The sequence below is a fragment of the Procambarus clarkii genome, chromosome 57, assembly GCF_040958095.1.
Source record: "Procambarus clarkii isolate CNS0578487 chromosome 57, FALCON_Pclarkii_2.0, whole genome shotgun sequence".
NCBI classification, from domain to species: domain Eukaryota; kingdom Metazoa; phylum Arthropoda; class Malacostraca; order Decapoda; family Cambaridae; genus Procambarus; species Procambarus clarkii.
In genome coordinates this window covers 12,459,013-12,479,424 of record NC_091206.1, presented here as the reverse complement: position 1 = coordinate 12,479,424, position 20,412 = coordinate 12,459,013, and the positions used below count along the sequence as shown (strand labels likewise).

Genomic DNA, 20,412 nt, shown 5'->3' with positions numbered 1-20,412 from the left:
CCCTTGTGTTAAATAGACATACACAGTGTGTATGTGTGTGCACGCGCGCGCGCACGCAGATTGATTGATGAAGATTAAGCCACCCAAGAGGTGGCACGGGCATGAATAGCCCGTAAGTGGTGGCCCTTTCGAGCCATTACCAGTATCAAAAGATGATACTGGAGATCTGTGGAGGCGCAACTGCACCCTGCGTGACGGGAGATGTCTCCCGGACCAAGTGGTGACCAAATGGTCTCCGCGCGCAAGCAGAGTGGTAGACGGTTATAAGAAGCTAGGTGAGGTGGTGGAGGAGGCCACAACCGTGAGTAGTTTCAAAGCGTTATACGACTAAGAGTACTGGGAAGACGGGACACCACGAGCGTAGCTCTCATATTGTAACACCACCTAGGTGTATGCACACACAATCAGCCAAGCAATCGAGGGAGCCGGTGGCTGAGCGGAGACAACACTGGACGCGTGATCCTGTGGTCCCGGTTTCGATCCCGGGCGCCGGCGAGAAACAATGGGCAGAGTTTCTTTCACCCTGGACTAACTCCCAGGTACCTATTTACTGCTAGGTAACAGAAGCATTAGGGTGAAAGAAACTGCCCAATGTTTCTCGCCGGCACCCGGAATCGAACCCCAGGACCACAGGATCACGCGTGAAGCATGCTGTCCGCTCAGCCACCGGCTCTCACCGGCTGTGTGTGGACGCAGGACAACGCTCTAAGGTCTGAATAACAATAAGGAGACCAGAGTACAATCAAAAGCCAGCTTAGTGTGTGTGTGTGTGTGTGTGTGTGTGTGTGTGTGTGTGTGTGTGTGTGTGTGTGTGTGTGTGTGTGTGTACACACGCCGCTCACACACACACTCACTCACACTCCTGCACCTGGTATATTTTGAGTGCGTTTCACAGAAGGGCGCCAAGTGACGTCACTATCGCCAGCATCTCCCCCCATATCTCCCATGCCTATCCCACCCCCCCCCTCCTCTCACCCTACGTCATCACCCTCCCCCTCCTAACGCAACCCCCACTCACCCATCTCTCCCCTCACCCCATCCCCTCAGCCCCAACACAACCCTCAAGATCCCCACTACAACATAGGGGACAATAAAAGTAATCCGGTATTTAAAACAATGGAATAAGGAAACGGTACAAGGTAAGGCGGGGTATGATGGCATTTACCAATTATCAAAAGAAGGCACCAAACCGGGAAGGCTATGTAGCACTGCCATTTACCAAAACATATGTACAGAAACACAATGGAGATTCATTTCAGGATATTGGACCAACATGTCAGCCTATGGTACAGTAAGTAGTACAGGACTCTGCAAAGCATTTTAATAAAACAATGCAGACGAGAGCAGCGGAGAGCAGCGGAGAGCAGAGGAGAGCAGCTGAGAGCAGCGGAGAGCAGAGGAGAGCAGCGGAGAGCAGCGGAGAGCAGAGGAGAGCAGCTGAGAGCAGAGGACAGCAGCTCAGAGCAGCGGTTAGTGGAAGGTTCAGCACTGCGTTCAGAACAGTCTGAACAGGCTACTTAATTCAGATATTTTACAGTTATTAAAATTCTCTCTCATTCCTAACAGGACTTAAATTCCGTGACGAAGCCACCGAAACGAACACTTTGCAGATCTGCCATTTTGTAAACATAAGACGAAAAAGGAAACATGGGGATTGTTCACTGCATTTCGGCAACTGAAAATGAGCACTAACTAAGTCTGACAAGAGACTTAGTAAGAGAAGTGTGTTAACACCATTACCTCTCCCTTCCTCCCTTGTGGCAGCTGTGGGCGAGGAAGTTAATATAAATGGACAGGTATTAATACCTGTGGGAGGCAAGGGCGATGTCAGAGCAGCGCAGGAGACGGGAAGACCTTCAGAGCCTATTACCTTAATCAGATTCTTAGATTATAATCTTGCTGCCATAGGCGGCAGGAATATCGTGTCCGTGTCTTAAAAAGTTACCTTTATTATTCCCTTCCCTTTCTATCTCCTTTCCCTTCAATCAGCTTCGCCTCCCTCCGCTCCAAACTAAGCAACCTTACCCCCCCTCTAAATCAACCTCGTCTGCCCCCCCAAGTCAAGCATCATGCTCTCCTTTGCCCTGCAATTGAATGTGTGTGATCGCTTATCTTAAGAGTCAGGTGTGTTACTCTGTAAGGTAGGTAATGGTGATGGTAATGGTGCTGATGGTGGGAGTGGATGTGATGGTGACGACAGTGGTGATGATGGGTGGTGGTGATGCTGGTAGTGGTGGTGGTGATGAGTATGGATGAGTACCTGTCTTTAAAGGCAGATTTGACCAAGAACTCAAAGGCCAAAATAGTTGAATTATAACTCATCAGGTACAACAAGAGGAGTGGGTGGGGCACAACCGGCTTAGTCCTCACTCCCCCTTAATCACTGACAGGTAAGCACGCAAAGTCGCAAGCACGCGCACACACACACACACACACACACACACACACACACACACACACACACACACACACACACACACACACACACACACCCACCCACCCTGGCACCAGTCCATCACACAGAGGGCCCATGTGAGCCTGTGTATATAAAGGGACTGTGTTTCAGTAATTGATGAAGCCTCTGGCCGCTGTTCAAGCGGAAGACCCGTGCCGGCGTGCGTGCGCGTCGTAAAGGGGCGGTAACACGCGCAATAGTGGAGTAGAGGAGGAGGAGGAAGAGGGGAAGGAAGAGGGGAAGGAAGAGGGAGGAGGAGACACAGCAGAGTGGTGGGTATAGAAGGCGTGGGAAAAGTTATTTTTAAAATGATATAGATGGAGGTCGTCTCCTCCCTCTTACCTACTCTCTCTTACCCCTCCCTCGCTCCTCTACCCCCCTCCCCACGTATCATCTGGCACCCTCCCTACCCTTCCCTACCCCACAAACCTTTCACACCGTGACACCAATTACGAAGTACAGTACACCTTCATAGTATGCTACATTATAACTACCACAATCACCAGCACCACCACCATCGCCACCAGCACCACCACAATCACCACCAGCACCACCACAATCACCATGCAGGCCGCAGGAGACAGCGTGTATAGACAGCGTCTGAATTACAACGAATCAGATATCTCGTTCGCGGCCATCACCACGTATGAGTGTCGTAAGTGTGTCGTAAGTTACGTTGTATGCTGGGGTCTAACTTAAGCCGGAGTGCCCGGGTTTACCCCAGCTCCCCTCCTCCCCCCCCATAGTGCCAAGAGCCACTTCCAACACGGCCATTCCCATAGTGTGGCCACCCCCATAGTGTAGCCATCCCCCAGAGAGGGGGTGGAACCATAACGCCAGCTCCATTGTAACTCTGGTATCACTGTAGTTCTAGTAATACTGACTTCACTGTAGCGCTGACTTCACTGTAGCACTGACTTCACTGTAAGTAAAGAGCGCCTCGTCAAGCGTTCCTCCGGCGCTTACAAAGAGCAGGAACCACATCTCTCTCAAGTCCATTTCCTGTCAAGATCTTGGATGAATTTAGGAAACAGTCAGACGCTTTCAAGAGGTCCTTAGACTTTATATTACGTGGAGAAAGTGTGCGTATATATATATATATATATATATATATATATATATATATATATATATATATATATATATATATATATATATATATATATATATATATATATCAACTGAAAACTCACACCCCAGAAGTGACTCGAACCCATACTCCCAGAAGCAACGCAACTGGTATGTACAAGACGCCTTAATCCACTTGACCATCACGACCGGACATAATGAGGTGATAGCCGAGGCTATTTGAACCACCCCACCGCCGGCACTCGGATAGTAATCTTGGGCATAGCATTTTACCAAATCACCTCATTCTTTGGGGCACACGTGAGGAACACAAATGCGAACAAGCCTGAATGGTCCCCAGGACAATATGCAACTGAAAACTAGCCTCGGCTATCACCTCATTATGTCCGGTCGTGATGGTCAAGTGGATTAAGGCGTCTTGTACATACCAGTTGCGTTGCTTCTGGGAGTATGGGTTCGAGTCACTTCTGGGGTGTGAGTTTTCAGTTGCATATTGTCCTGGGGACCATTCAGGCTTGTTCGCATTTGTGTTCCTCACGTGTGCCCCAAAGAATGAGGTGATTTGGTAAAATGCTATGCCCAAGATTACTATCCGAGTGCCGGCGGTGGGGTGGTTCAAATAGCCTCGGCTATCACCTCATTATGTCCGGTCGTGATGGTCAAGTGGATTAAGGCGTCTTGTACATACCAGTTGCGTTGCTTCTGGGAGTGTGGGTTCGAGTCACTTCTGGGGTGTGAGTTTTCAGTTGCATATTGTCCTGGGGACCATTCAGGCTTGTTCGCATATATATATATATATATATATATATATATATATATATATATATATATATATATATATATATATATATATACTCGACTATGAAGAACTAGATCAAAGTGTTGATATTCTCTCTCTTATTGGAAAGCACTATAAAGTATCTTACATACACGCAACACTTTTATTTACTAAAATTTATTTTTTTTTTTTTGTCCTTGCATATAATTTTTTTTCTGCCAGTACAATTAACAATTGTTTTTATCGCTAGTGGCTTCATCGTTCTTTATCTTACTGGAAATTTTATTTAAGATTTTTATAATTGAATTATTATTGTTTGAATTATTCAAATTATTAAAATTATCATTCTCTTGTAATTATATTTTTTTTAATAGTGACCTGTCTGCCTCCCAGCGCTCCCTCCCCTGGGGGTCACAGTAGCTACTTCTCCCGCTCACAGTAGCTACTGAGTAGCTACTGAGAGTCCCAGGTTCTCCCGCTCATAGTAGCTACTTCTCCCGCTCACAGTAGCTACTGTGAGCCCCCAAGTTCTCCCGCTCCTAGTAGCTACATCCCCCGCTCACAGTAGCTACTTCTCCTGCTCACAGTAGCTACTTCTCCCGCTCACAGTAGCTACTGTGAGCCCCCAAGTTCTCCCGCTCCTAGTAGCTACATCCCCCGCTCACAGTAGCTACTTCTCCTGCTCACAGTAGCTACTTCTCCCGCTCACAGTAGCTACTTTTCCCGCTCACAGTAGCTACTTTTCCCGCTCACAGTAGCTACTTCTCCCAGGAGTTCCTGCTACTTCCCAGGCTCCAACTATCTCCATCACGCGTTCCCTAGGGACAGGTAATAAGAGCCAGCGGTTATCTGGAATACTGTGTGCGTGCGTGTGTATGCGCGCGCGCGCGTGTGTGTGTGTGTGTGTGTGTGTGTGTGTGTGTGTGTGTGTGTGTGTGTGTGTGTGTGTGTGTGTGTGTGTGTGTACTCACCTATATGTACTCACCTATATGTGCTTGCAGGATCGAGCATTGACTCTTGGATCCCGCCTTTCTAGCTTTCTAGCCGTAATTAAGGCACGTGTATTAATACGTGCCTTATTAAGGCACGTGTATTAATACACGTGCCAAGGGGTTCCTGTGGGGCCAGAAGGGAGAATATTCTCCCTCCTGGCCCCACAGGAACCCCTTGAGCGATAGCAGTGCGCCGGAAATCATTAATAAAATCATTATCTCACACCAGTACGGACCTAAAGTTCAGCACCAACGTAGTTAACAGCAGTGAATTTGCATACTTGAATGCCGTCAAGTAACGCGTAGGAGGTACATCGTTACGTAACGATGCTAAGTACCATGTAACGGGGGGTGGGGGAAATAGCTCTATCTTGTCCATTATTCCACCCCCCAGTTAACTAACGAGGCCGGGGGAAACAGCTCTCTCTAGTCCGTTATCCCGTCCCCAGTTAGCTAACTATTCTAGAGCACTCCCAGAGTTCCTAAGGCAACCTCTCTGGTTCAACACCTTGTAACCTAGGTATTCGACTACCTAGGTGCTAAGACTACAAGGCGCCGTCACTTGATCAGTTACCCGAAACTCTAGAGAGAACTCTAGAATACATAATCATTGCCACAAACGTATAAGAGAAAACGAAAGGAAAGAAATGAATAGTGAAGTAATTAGTGAGGGTTTGGGGTAAGAGGTAGGGAGGTGGGAGGAGCGAGGAGGGTCATTAGCTGAAAGTGAGAGTTTAGAGAGGGGTGGAGGGAGAGGAATAGATAGGTAGATGTAGAAGAGTAGTTAGTAGAAGTAGAAGAGTAGATAGTAGAAGACGAAATGCTGCCACCATCCATTCATGATCATTACATACAAGACAAGGAATGGAACTTGTCTGTATCACAAAATTCTCAAAGGATGTAATCATGAGTTCATTATTAGTATGTTCCCTCTGTACCATGTATCGACTCCAAACAAGTACTCATTAATATCTTGAATCTAGTAACCACCGAGGCTTTCTCAAATCCTCAACTCAAAGCTCTAGGGAACAAAGTTAAACACAATTTAAATAATAAATTCATAATTATATTTCACATGAAGTATCATAATTTAGCAATTCAATTAAAATGTTCCAGTTTAATATGCAAAGTGAGTCATCATCCAAGAATTCGAGAACCCTACAACTTGACTGCCCCTGATCATCACACAACATATGTAAACACGACCAAGTCACCTTAATGTTCACTCACCGAGTGTCTCTGCCTATAGCTGGATAGAGGGGGGGGGGGTCTGTAGCTTGACAGAGACTGTCTCGCCCCTGCCGGCCGACAGCCTCCCTGCTCTGCTGGCTCGTGTGCTGTTCTGTCTCGTTAATGCTCCATGCTTGATAGCTCTCCGAGTTTATATTGGGGAACCTAGTAGCTAACTCCGCCCACAAATAGATAGCCTCCGGCACTACCAAGCCACTCCTTAAACGTCGGCATGTTTGAAGGCTACCAGACTACAACTAAGAGATTATCAGAAGCAAGGTGAAATTCGCATGATCTGACCTCAGGTCACTTGGGGTCATTAACGCTTTGAGGTGTGAGATCTCAGGCAGACAACTGGCGCCTCTCAGATCCTTGTCTGTGACTCATGTACTCTATATATATTTTAAATAAACTAACTCAAACACTTTTACAGTGTTACATCTCCCCTTCTCCCCGAAATAAAGTTTTTGCAACACTGCTAAAGCAAGCTAGCTGTGTGCAACAACTTTATTAACGAAAAAAAAAAATACATCCTAGCTAAACAAATATACATCATCCTACTCTAAAAAATGAAATATATAGACAGACGTCCATTGTCTCTGGCTGGGCGACGTCACTGCTTGGTCTTGTAGATAATCCTGTACCACATTTCTTCAACACAACTGCCTCCGTCGCTTCTCCGTCGTTAACGCACAACAACACTTGGTCAACCCGAAAGCCGTTACTACTTGAACTGCGCACAGGACCGTGGAATTCGGTTGTCCCAGCTGATCTGTAATTGGCCCTACGTCAGTCACCATGAGAGACGTATATTGGGGTTCTTCACAGCTATAGGGACTACAAGTTTCGAGACCTTCATATAGTTGCCAACAGTAGAAATCCCATCCTACTCTTCTTCCTCCCTGTTGCTCCAGCACGCCTCCTTCAGAGAGCTACTTCTGACAGCCACATCAAGTCCACACGACACAGGATGAATCACTCAACAGAGCAACATGCTTGCAGGAGGGGCGGCCAGTCAAGGCAAACGATCCTGTCTTGCAATTACGCTCCATGCAATGATGCTGACACCAGCAAGGGACACTAGGTATCGTGTCTCAGCTTGTCTTATCTTCTTCTTTCTTCTCTCTTCTTTTTTTTTTTTTCTCTTCCTTCTTCTCTCTTCTTTCTTCTCTCTTCTTTCTTCTCTCTTCTTTCTTCTCTCTTCTTTCTTCTCTCTTCCTCCTCCCATGGGTCTTTGACAAGCGACCTGGGGTCCATTGGGGTCTGTCCGTCCTGGGGTCCACTGGGTAGACCGATGTTGGTGGGACAGACTGGAGTCGTTGTTGCTCCTCTTCCATCTTTACTGGGTCGTCTGGGGTCGTCTGCAGAACGACCTGGGGTCCACTGGGGTCCGTCCGTCCTGGGGTCCACTGGGTAGACCAATGTTGACCGACCGAGAGGGCTACATCTTGGGGTCCCCTGGGGTGGTGGTGGTGGTGGTGGTGGCCCTGACATCCAGGTAGGGGCTGGTCGTCGTGGTGGTGAGGAACAGCCGTGAGTGTGGTATAAGGCAGCCGTCTCCCTCTTCTGTATGTGCGTCTCTCCTCTCTTCTGGCTCCCACCTGTGAAATGAACAGAAAGGCGACAATACGTGTTCCCAAGATGTTTGTGTGACCCTGTAGTTTGTATAGGGTTACACAGTCCTATCATACCGCTCTCCTCCTGGCAACAACTACACTTCAATTTTAATAATCCAATTAACACTGAATGATACTGACTTGGTGGAACATAAGACAGTAACAGAGGAAAGTTAGAGAAGAGAGAATAAGGTCATCACTACTTTTAACTAGTCACAAAAAAAAAAATCAACACTAATAGACAAAACACTAGCCTAACTTAACTGTACCGTTCCTAATCTTAAGTACATAATTAAACGTTACTCCCACCCTTAACCTACAGCCACCTACGTGACCCAGAGTGTCTCCCTAGCATCTCCGCCGGTCAACAACCCCAAACTGTTGCCACCCCTGTGACCAGACTATCTAACGTCGAGCGTCCCCAACGTGAAGTCTACTGACATACTAAGGCTCCCCCTAGCATGCTGTACAATACCAGTACACCTCGGGTTATTGCGTTCAAATGGAGTAAAACAGTCGATCGCAATAATCTGAGCAGAACCACTACTTAAACTATTTAAAAACTACACCTGCCACTCCCCACTGACCTGGAGACCAGCGGTGGCTGGGTGTCCCCGTGGGACATGCGAGGTCACCTGTCACACTCAGCTGACCTGCACTACCAACACCGCTAAGTTCCCAAATCGCCAAATCTTATTACTAACATAAATCACTACACACGCAAGTTCTGGTGAACATTCCCTGAATACCACAAAACTCACAAAATCACTAAACCACAACACTAGAGAATCACTATCTCCTAGCCTGAAAAAAACTCGCTAAATCGCGAAAGTAAAAACACCTGTCAAGATCTCCCTGATAGCGCCTGAGCGGCAAAAAGACACGTGGGACTGAACAATGTTAAAAGAACACCAACTACCTACAACATTGTTCAACACCGCTGCCATCATTGTAACGGGGGGTGGGGGAAATAGCTCTATCTTGTCCATTATTCCACCCCCCAGTTAACTAACGAGGCCGGGGGAAACAGCTCTCTCTAGTCCGTTATCCCGTCCCCAGTTAGCTAACTATTCTAGAGCACTCCCAGAGTTCCTAAGGCAACCTCTCTGGTTCAACACCTTGTAACCTAGGTATTCGACTACCTAGGTGCTAAGACTACAAGGCGCCGTCACTTGATCAGTTACCCGAAACTCTAGAGAGAACTCTAGAATACATAATCATTGCCACAAACGTATAAGAGAAAACGAAAGGAAAGAAATGAATAGTGAAGTAATTAGTGAGGGTTTGGGGTAAGAGGTAGGGAGGTGGGAGGAGCGAGGAGGGTCATTAGCTGAAAGTGAGAGTTTAGAGAGGGGTGGAGGGAGAGGAATAGATAGGTAGATGTAGAAGAGTAGTTAGTAGAAGTAGAAGAGTAGATAGTAGAAGACGAAATGCTGCCACCATCCATTCATGATCATTACATACAAGACAAGGAATGGAACTTGTCTGTATCACAAAATTCTCAAAGGATGTAATCATGAGTTCATTATTAGTATGTTCCCTCTGTACCATGTATCGACTCCAAACAAGTACTCATTAATATCTTGAATCTAGTAACCACCGAGGCTTTCTCAAATCCTCAACTCAAAGCTCTAGGGAACAAAGTTAAACACAATTTAAATAATAAATTCATAATTATATTTCACATGAAGTATCATAATTTAGCAATTCAATTAAAATGTTCCAGTTTAATATGCAAAGTGAGTCATCATCCAAGAATTCGAGAACCCTACAACTTGACTGCCCCTGATCATCACACAACATATGTAAACACGACCAAGTCACCTTAATGTTCACTCACCGAGTGTCTCTGCCTATAGCTGGATAGAGGGGGGGGGGGGGTCTGTAGCTTGACAGAGACTGTCTCGCCCCTGCCGGCCGACAGCCTCCCTGCTCTGCTGGCTCGTGTGCTGTTCTGTCTCGTTAATGCTCCATGCTTGATAGCTCTCCGAGTTTATATTGGGGAACCTAGTAGCTAACTCCGCCCACAAATAGATAGCCTCCGGCACTACCAAGCCACTCCTTAAACGTCGGCATGTTTGAAGGCTACCAGACTACAACTAAGAGATTATCAGAAGCAAGGTGAAATTCGCATGATCTGACCTCAGGTCACTTGGGGTCATTAACGCTTTGAGGTGTGAGATCTCAGGCAGACAACTGGCGCCTCTCAGATCCTTGTCTGTGACTCATGTACTCTATATATATTTTAAATAAACTAACTCAAACACTTTTACAGTGTTACAACCAAATGGATGGTACTTTCACAGTAACCTTTTGAGTGGAAGTACCAAAATGTAGTGATGGACCACCAGAAAGTTGACTGTTCTATTGCTGAAATTGGGATACAGGGAACACAACATATAAATATAGAACCTAACCTGACCTCTGATGGCAATCTTAGGCCTGATACACGCTATCTTAGACCGCATATAACACAAATGTGTTATACAAGGCCTAGGAATGTTTAAGTTTGGCTTTCAGATCAGTTTATTTCCGAACTCTATATAATCTAAGTTACAAATGGTCCATGACAACATATTGGTGCTTTCGGGCCAATAGTCACCGAGCACTATAATTTCAGGAGGTCAGCCTGGCACTGGAAGGCCACAGCCTGGCACTGGAAGGGCCACAGCCTGGCACTGGAAGGGCCACAGCCTGGCACTGGAAGGGCCACAGCCTGGCACTGGCCGGCCACAGTCTGGCACTGGCCGGCCACAGTCTGGCACTGGAAGGCCAGTGCCAGATACTAAGTCTGATATTATTTACAATTCTTCCAAGATCAGACAAGTACAAAATGGCGACTTCCAAGGGGGCTCATCCTTTGTAGTCTCTCGATGAGGTCTCAGACAAGCGGTTCTGGATCTCCATGTACTGTCCCCTCAGGCGCTGAAACCTCCAGTTACAACTTGGCTAAATGATGTGATTTGCAAATGCCTTGTTATGGACATCGTCCTTGCTGAAGATGGTCCTAGACGGAGTGGACAACTGACACGGACCGTCGTACTTGCTGAAGATGGTCCAAGACGGAGAAGACAACGAACGAACACGAACCATCGCACCTGCCGAAGATGGCCCGAGACGGAGAGGAAAGGCACCAAAAGCACAAGCTCCCCCTCCAAAGGTGGCGCCTCACCTCACTTGCGCCTCAGTAACGAGGTCACCGCCAGAGACTCAGCAGCACCTTAACTGGATTTATTACAGCTTCCAAGTCGGCGAAGATCACCTCGGCCGGACAAGTGGAGTAAAGACGGCGGAATAATCCTGATAAAAGGCGAAAGGGGGATTGGCGAGAGGAAGTAATAAAGGAAGCAAAGGAAGAGAAGAGAGGGTGGGAAGTATATGAAACATGGAAGGAGTGAAAGAAAGAAGAAATGAGAGAGAGAGAGAGAGAGAGAGAGAGAGAGAGAGAGAGAGAGAGAGAGAGAGAGAGAGAGAGAGAGAGAGAGAGAGAGAGAGAGAGAGAGAGAGAAAAGAGTTACTACCCCTAAGTTATATAAGGGATTTACAAAGTAAAGAACTACTTATATGCACCTAACATCTCAGAGCTTGTTGGTCATATGAACAAAGCCACGAGGGCCGTGACGAGGGTTCGAACCTACGTCACGGCCCTTGTGGATTTGCTCATTTGATGTATCACGCTATTGTGATTTCTATGTGTAATTATACACTCTTGTATTGATTTAATGATACTCACGGTTGATAATATGACATTATTAATATACATTTTGTGATTTGGATTTCCAATTGCTTGAAGAGCTGACATATTGAGTAATAAAAAATGACTCCAATATTCTGTCATTTTCACTTTTGAAAGAGTGATTAGGAATCAAATTTCCAGTTTTATGGAAAATAATGAACTTCACAACCTATGACAACATGGATTAAGAGCGGGAAGATCGTGTCTGTCACTGTTAATCAACCACTATGACAATCACAGAAGCATGAGAGGGAAAGCAAAATGCAGATGTTGTATACACAGACTTTGCAAAGGCATTCGACAAATGTGACCATGGAGTGATAACCCATAAGATGAGATCAGTAGGAATAACGAGTGAAGTGGGGGCGTTGGATTATCAACTTTCTCTCTAATAGAATGCAGAGAGTAACGGTCATTCAAGTAAGATCAAGCCCAAGTGAAGTGAAAAGCTCTGTACCCCAGGGCACAGTTTTTGCACCGCTGCTATTTCTCATTCTTATCTCTGATATAGACAAAAATACTAGTCACAGCTTCGTCTCATCTTTTGCAGATATAAAAATCAGCATGAAAATTTTGTGTCTTCAGTAGAAAACACTGAAAAACTACAAGCAGATATGAATAAAGTATTAGATTGGGCAACTGAAAATATCATGATGTTTAACGGTGATAAGTTCCAGGTACTGAGGTATAGTGGAAAGGAGGAACTTAAACGAAACACAAGGTACAGAACACAATCAGACCTGCTCATAGAAGGAAAGCAACATGTAAAAGATTTGGGAACTATGATATTGACGACCTGACATTTAGTGAACATAACCGAGCAAATATAGCGGCGGCGGCCAGGAAAATAACAGGATGGATTGTGAGAACGTTCAAATCCAGAGACCCCACAGCAATGCTAATACAGTTTAAATCACTGGTGCTGTCCCGTCATGAGTATTGCTCGGTACTCACTTCCTCTTTCAAAGCAGGAGAGATCTCTGAATTAGAGGGAATACAAGAGCGTATACGGTATGCATAGAAACGTGTGCTATGATCCTACCCCTCGTGTGCTATCAGCCTAGCCCTCGTGTGCTATCAGCCTAGCCCTCGTGTGCTTTCAGCCTAGCCCTCGTGTGCTTTCAGCCTAGCCCTCGTGTGCTTTCAGCCTAGCCCTCGTGTGCTTTCAGCCTAGCCCTCGTGTGCTTTCAGCCTAGCCCTCGTGTGCTTTCAGCCTAGCCCTCGTGTGCTTTCAGCCTAGCCCTCGTGTGCTTTCAGCCTAGCCCTCGTGTGCTTTCAGCCTAGCCCTCGTGTGCTTTCAGCCTAGCCCTCGTCTGCTTTCAGCCTAGCCCTCGTCTGCTTTCAGCCTAGCCCTCGTCTGCTTTCAGCCTAGCCCTCGTCTGCTTTCAGCCTAGCCCTCGTCTGCTTTCAGCCTAGCCCTCGTCTGCTTTCAGCCTAGCCCTCGTCTGCTTTCAGCCTAGCCCTCGTGTGCTTTCAGCCTAGCCCTCGTGTGCTTTCAGCCTAGCCCTCGTGTGCTTTCAGCCTAGCCCTCGTGTGTTTTCAGCCTAGCCCTCGTGTGTTTTCAGCCTAGCCCTCGTGTGCTATCAGCCTAGCCCTCGTGTGCTATCAGCCTAGCCCTCGTGTGCTATCAGCCTAGCCCTCGTGTGTTATCAGCCTAGCTCCGTTGTATAGTCTAACACTTGCAGTGTACTCACCTATTTGTGCTTGCGGGGGGTTGAGCTCTGGCTCTTTGGTCCCGCCTCTCAACTCTCAATCAACTGGTGTACAGGTTCCTGAGCCTATTGGGCTCTATCATATCTACACTTGAAACTGTGTATGGAGTCAGCCTCCACCACATCACTGCCTAGTGCATTCCATCCGTTAACTACTCTGACACTGAAAAAGTTCCTTCTAACGTCTCTGTGGCTCATGTGGGTACTCAGTTTCCACCTGTGTCCCCTTGTTCGCGTCCCACCAGTGTTGAATAGTTTATCCTTGTTTACCCGGTCGATTCCTCTGAGGATTTTGTAGGTTGTGATCATGTCTCCCCTTACCCCCTCCCCTTAGTGTGTGTGTGTGGTGTGGTGTGTGTGTGTACACTTATTTATGTTAGACTTTACCAGGTGGGAGAGCGGGCCACCCACTGTTGTAACCCTCAGTCTCCCCTCGCCTGCACAATGAGTTATATCAGTTACCCCTAAAGATAGCCCAGTTTCCAACACACACACAGGGGTCAAGACAAGTAAATAAGACGGAGTCAACACGGTATTCCTTGGAGAGAGAGTAGTGTCTGGAGGCTGGGCCAGGTCCCTCCCTCCCTCCTAATTATTTACGCAACCACTTGCGAAACCTCTACATCTTTCCTTAATCATGGCGGCTTTGTTTACATTTATCAAACAATTTGCGAGCTTCAGAGCTTCTCCTCCACCCAGCCCGTCCTCCTAAGGTTTCCCAACGTCAAGAAATTGTCGTACTAACGTGCCCATAATTAACCTTACCAGAGGACCCACAACAGAAAACGGGACAGTACGTCACTTTTGCCAGCCGCTTCCATTTTCTAGTACGACAATTTTTGCCTTTAAGTAACGCATACGAGCGAAAAGCGACGTTCTTTGTAGGAGGACAAATCGCGGAATTTTCCTAGTGTTTTCCCGGTGATGACCGATGTCCTGGGAAGGCAGCAGTGACGTCGGTTCCTGCTAGCGAGAGAGACGTCATTAGGATAGATTAACCTATCCTAATCAGGTTAGGTTAAATTAGGTTAGGATAGATTAAGTCGAGTTAGGATAGGTCCTAACATTATATTTGTTTGCATACAGATAGAGAAGAGCCCCCCACGGGCCAGCATCGGATAACGAACCCAGTTTTAACCTTAGTTGATAAAAGATAAGGTATATTATTTAGATTTTCATTACATTGCCAGCAAACTAACGCCAAGCGCCTTTAGAGATGGTTATTGTACCTCTTACAGGGGCTGTACAGCGAGTACTGTTGTGTTGTGAATACGTCCCACTCAACACTCAGGTGGTCACACACTCAGGTGGTCACACACTCAGGTGGTCACACACACAGGTGGTCACACACTCTAGTGGTCACACACTCTAGTGGTCACACACTCTAGTGGTCACACACTCTAGTGGTCACACACTCTAGTGGTCACACACTCTAGTGGTCACAGCCAGGAGGCAGCCAGGTTCTCTTCTGCTAGTCAATAGCCACAAGCCAACTGGTAACAACTGACAATTTAACATTTATTATTAACATTTAATAATAACGCTACGTTTAAGTAGCGGCGAGCTACTTAAACGTAGCTACTTGAACCTGAGTTAAACTTAAACGTGAGCTACAACACTGCAGCCACCCCACCATAATAGAATGTCATAAAATAGGCATTCACCCATAACCCACAACCCACCTCGCCCCCATTCCACAACCCACCTAGCCCCACAACCCACCTTACTCCCACCCATTCCACGCCCACACACCAGGCATCACGATATCCCCAATTAATTGGAACACTAATCTCTAGACACTTCATTGTCTTCAACCTCGTTCTGACAGTTCCTGCGACGGCGCTGGAACCCATCGTATTGGCGTCTGAGTTTCCACTGAAGACTTTCGGCGACGTTAAATCTGCCAGTCTTATACTGCTTCAGATATATATATGGTTTCACTTTTTTCGTCTCCTCACAGATGAGAAATATTTGAACGCTGTGAGTGGTGCCTCTGGTCCCTTGTGGCTGTAATGCCTCGCTCATGCACATTCATAGTGAGTCCAACTGCTTGCCTGCATAATGAAGTGAGCCAGTGGTGGTGGTGAGGGTAATTTTCCCATGCAGGGATTACACACCTGGCAGGGAGTGGGAGTGGCATAGAGAGGGAGAAGGGGAGAGGGAGAAGGGGAGAGGGAGAAGGGGAGAGGGAGAAGGGGAGAGGGAGAAGGGGAGAGAGAGAGAGAGAGAGAGAGAGAGAGAGAGAGAGAGAGAGAGAGAGAGAGAGAGAGCAGCGTACCAAACACCACAATACGAGAGAGGAACAAACAAGCGCACTTGTTTGGACTTACAAGTCCACACACACACACACACTTAAGGACTACTGGGTCTTACCCTGCACAACCCAGAACGTGTCTCAACATGCCACAGAGGCGTGAGCACTGGAGACCAAGCTCAGCCCCAACACACAAACACCACAGTCTGTATGTTGGGGGTCTCTCCCTCTCTCTCTCCCTCACTCCCTCCCTCCCTGGCATCTAAGAACCCCACCCTCACTGGTGGCCCTCGACCCGCCCTTATTATTATTGTTATTAACATCTTTATTGACACTAATTACAAATTTACCTAATCTGAGGAATTCATTTAGGTCTTATTAGAGTGAGGATAATGCTGGTATTCACTGTCACACAGGACAGAGGCTCATACACAAGACAATAGGTCTGAACTGTAGACTGAAGCATATAACCTCATATTAACCTCACGAGGATCTCCGACCAGTAGGCGCTGTGAGAGGACCCTGGGATCTTCTCTGATACACACACATTTGGCAGGTTCTTCGGGAGTCTTAAGCATTCTAATCTGTTTTACTAATCTGTACTGTAATCTAATCTATACTGTTTTAAAGGTTCTGGTGAAAACTGGGTTCACTTTTATCAAGTGAGGAACATTCCGAGTGTCATTGTATAATGATGACCAGACCACACACTAGAAGGTCAAGGGACGACGACGTTTCGGTCCGTCCTGGACCATACTCAAGTCGATTGAGAATGGTCCAGGGCGACTTGAGAATGGTCCAGGACGAACCGAAACGTCGTCGTCCCTTCACCTTCTAGTGTGTGGTCTGGTCAACATAAGCCACGTTATTGTGGCTCATCTCCTGCGTCATTGTATAATACAATGAAGGGTTGGGGAGAGCAAGTGTGTACTTATCTACATATATTTCCAACCATATCTACTATACGTCGGCTTCACAATTCCCAACATTCGAACCATTAGTCGTCTAAAGCAAGGAAATGAATTAGTCTTGCGGACGTTCATTGTTTTAGTGGGTTACTGAGTACTCAATAACCCACCGTGACCATTACTGAGTAGTCAATAACCCACCATAACCATTACTCAGTAGTCAATAACCCACCATAACCATTACTCAGTAGTCAATAACCCACCATAACCATTACTCAGTAGTCAATAACCCACCATAACCATTACTCAGTAGTCAATAACCCACCATAACCATTACTCAGTAGTCAATAACCCACCATAACCTTACTGAGTACTCAATAACCCACCATAACCATTACTGAGTAGTCAATAACCCACCGTGACCATTACTGAGTAGTCAATAACCCACCATAACCATTACTCAGTAGTCAATAACCCACCATAACCTTACTGAGTACTCAATAACCCACCATAACCTTACTGAGTAGTCAATAACCCACCATAACCATTACTCAGTAGTCAATAACCCACCATAACCATTACTGAGTAGTCAATAACCCACCATAACCATTACTGAGTAGTCAATAACCCACCATAACCTTACTGAGTACTCAATAACCCACCATGACCATTTCTGAGTACTCAATAACCCACCATAACCTTACTGAGTACTCAATAACCCACCATGACCATTACTGAGTAGTCAATAACCCACCATAACCTTACTGAGTACTCAATAACCAACCATGACCATTACTGAGTAGTCAATAACCCACCATAACCATTACTGAATACTCAATAACCCACCATGACCATTACTGAGTAGTCAATAACCCACCATAACCATTACTGAGTACTCAATAACCCACCATGACCATTACTGAGTAGTCAATAACCCACCATAACCTTACCGAGTACTCTATAACCCGTTGCACTACCAGGAGGCTAGATCTCCAGCTCTGTTGATGTAGGTGAGATAAGTGTGTGTATATATGGGTCAGCAGGTACACATGTATGGCCACGTCTGTGGGGAAACATTGATCAACAAAAAATAAAGAGAGGGGGGGTGAGTTCGCATGCACCTCTAGCGGTCTGTCTGGATTCGAGACATTCAGAGGTCACTGAGTTTATTGTTTCTTATTATGTGTGTGTTTACTACTAGTTGTGTTTACTAGTTGTGTTTACTAGTTGTGTTTACTAGTTGTGTTTACTAGTTGTGTTTACTAGTTGTGTTTACTAGTTGTGTTTTTGCGGGGGGTTGAGCTTTGCTCTTTCGGCCCGCCTCTCAACTGTCAATCAACTGTTTACTAACTATTTTTTTTTCCACACCATACACACACACACACACCAGGAAGCAGCCCGTGACAGCTGACTAACTCCCAGGTACCTATTTACTGCTAGGTAACAGGGGCACTTAGGGTGAAAGAAACTTTGCCCATTTGTTTCTGCCTCGTGCGGGAATCGAACCCGCGCCACAGAATTACGAGTCCTGCGCGCTATCCACCAGGCTACGAGGCCCCCTGTGTGTGTGTGTGTGTGTGTGTGTGTGTGTGTGTGTGTGTGTGTGTGTGTGTGTGTGTGTGTGTGTGCGCGCTCACCTAATTGTACTCGCCTAATTGTGCTCACCTAATTGTGCTTGCGGGGGTAGTGTGTGTACTCAAAAATGTACAGATATCAATCTTATGTAATCTCACCAACCCATTGTACCTTCGTGTGAATAAATTATTTATTTTATTATTAATTCCCCCGTTGAAAAGCAGAGATGCCATATAGACACCCAGAGAGAACTACCAACACCAAGGGCCCAAGACTGATCAACACACTCCCACTATATATAAATATGGCATAACTGACCTGCCTATCACGGTGTTCAAAAAGCTAACTTGACAAACACCTCCAAGGGATACCTGATCAACCAGGCTGTGATTCATACGTCAGGCTGCGAGCAGCCACGTCCAACAGCCTGGTTGACCGGATCACTAACCAAGAGGCCTGGTCAGAGACCGTCGGAAGAAAACGGAGAGGGAGAAGAGGAGAGACTAAAGACAGCACAAGAATCAACTGGAATACGGCGGTTCCAACATCTCACATTCAAGGGCCGCTCGAACTATGAAAGCTATACTATGAACTATCAACTATATTTCCCTGTATTTGAGCTTAAAACAGAATATCTTTAAGTTAGAGGTGTCACAGGCTAGATCTTGCAAGTCGGGTGTCGCAAGTGTGGTGTCAAGTGTCGGATCAAGCAGGTCAGGTGTTACAAGCGTGGCGGGGGGGGGGCCACATGTGAGGCACAGGTGTCATTTTGCTCCGACGCCCATCAGACATGGACGGCCCAGACGGAAGTAATCTATCAACGCGTTACAGAAGCTAATGGCGAGACGTCAACGCCTTCGTCTGGGACACCAAGAGAAAGGCCACCAGGACACCACCAGGGCACCACCAGGACACCACCAGGACACCACCAGGACACCACCAGGGCACCACCAGGACACCACCAGGACACCACCAGGGCACCACCAGGACACCACCAGGGCACCACCAGGACACCACCAGGACACCACCAGGACACCACCAGGACACCACCAGGACACCACCAGGACACCACCAGGACACGTGTGGGACAGTAGGAAAGAGTATGTAGGAACCCCCAGTAGGAAAGGAAAGGTCAAACACAGGATGTGAACAGCACAAGCGGCGGCCACCAGCAACACTTCGTAGGGCGCCTGTGCCCAACTGGAAAAGGTGAACCACAAACGGACCCCCAACACGTAAACTAGAGACAGGTTTACCTCTACTATCGCAGCGAGAGTCTACCTTTATTATTTACCTGTATAATCTGGGTCTGGCGCTACCGTACACCTAGGTTCAGCAGGCTGTTACAATTGCAAATTAATTTCACTTGCTAGGACCTGTGATCTTTCTTAACTTATTATCAGGCCTTGGAGAGCTAGAGGGGAGGGGAGAGAGAGAGAGACAGACTGACTGACAGGAGACAGACTGAATTACCCAAGTGTAGTTACAGAATAAGTGATGTGTGTGTTTTTACCTCAGATAATCGACTAGTTCTAATGACCTAGTCTAATGGCCTCTTATGCTTTATCACATGTACATAAGGAAATATAAATATTATCTTTCACACACACACACACACACACACACACACACTTAGTGCACTAAACCCGCTTATCCATCCCACTCGCTAACCCACGCTGGACTCCCTTATCGCAGGGGTTTCCCGTGGCGTTATGTAAGTGTGTGCTAGATAACCAAGGCCACATATGGACGGGCCAGGTGTGGACAGGCCAGGTGTAAGCGGGCCAGGTGTAAGCGGGCCAGGTGTGTGGACGGGCCAGGTATGGACGGGCCAGGAATGAATAATCTTAAGATTAGCATATTACTCTCTCCTCCAGTTTGCAAGTTCAATACAGACTGCACTACTACTCTAGTAGTAGTAGTGAATATATATCCAGTATATATAGTGGATATATAGTCTACGCTATATATGAATATACGCTATATACGCAATGAAAGATAGATGGATCATATAAATGTAACAAGATACTCTCTAAGTTCAGTCATTAAACAAATTGAATTACAGAA

The 20,412-nt window shown here is 46.6% G+C and overlaps 1 protein-coding gene across 7 annotated transcripts in view; it reads right to left on the bottom strand.

The window, feature by feature from the left end:
* LOC123745054 (uncharacterized) overlaps positions 1-20,412 on the bottom strand; it is a 249,725-nt gene that overhangs the window by 193,240 nt on the left and 36,073 nt on the right. The gene's annotated exons all lie outside the window — the stretch shown is intronic.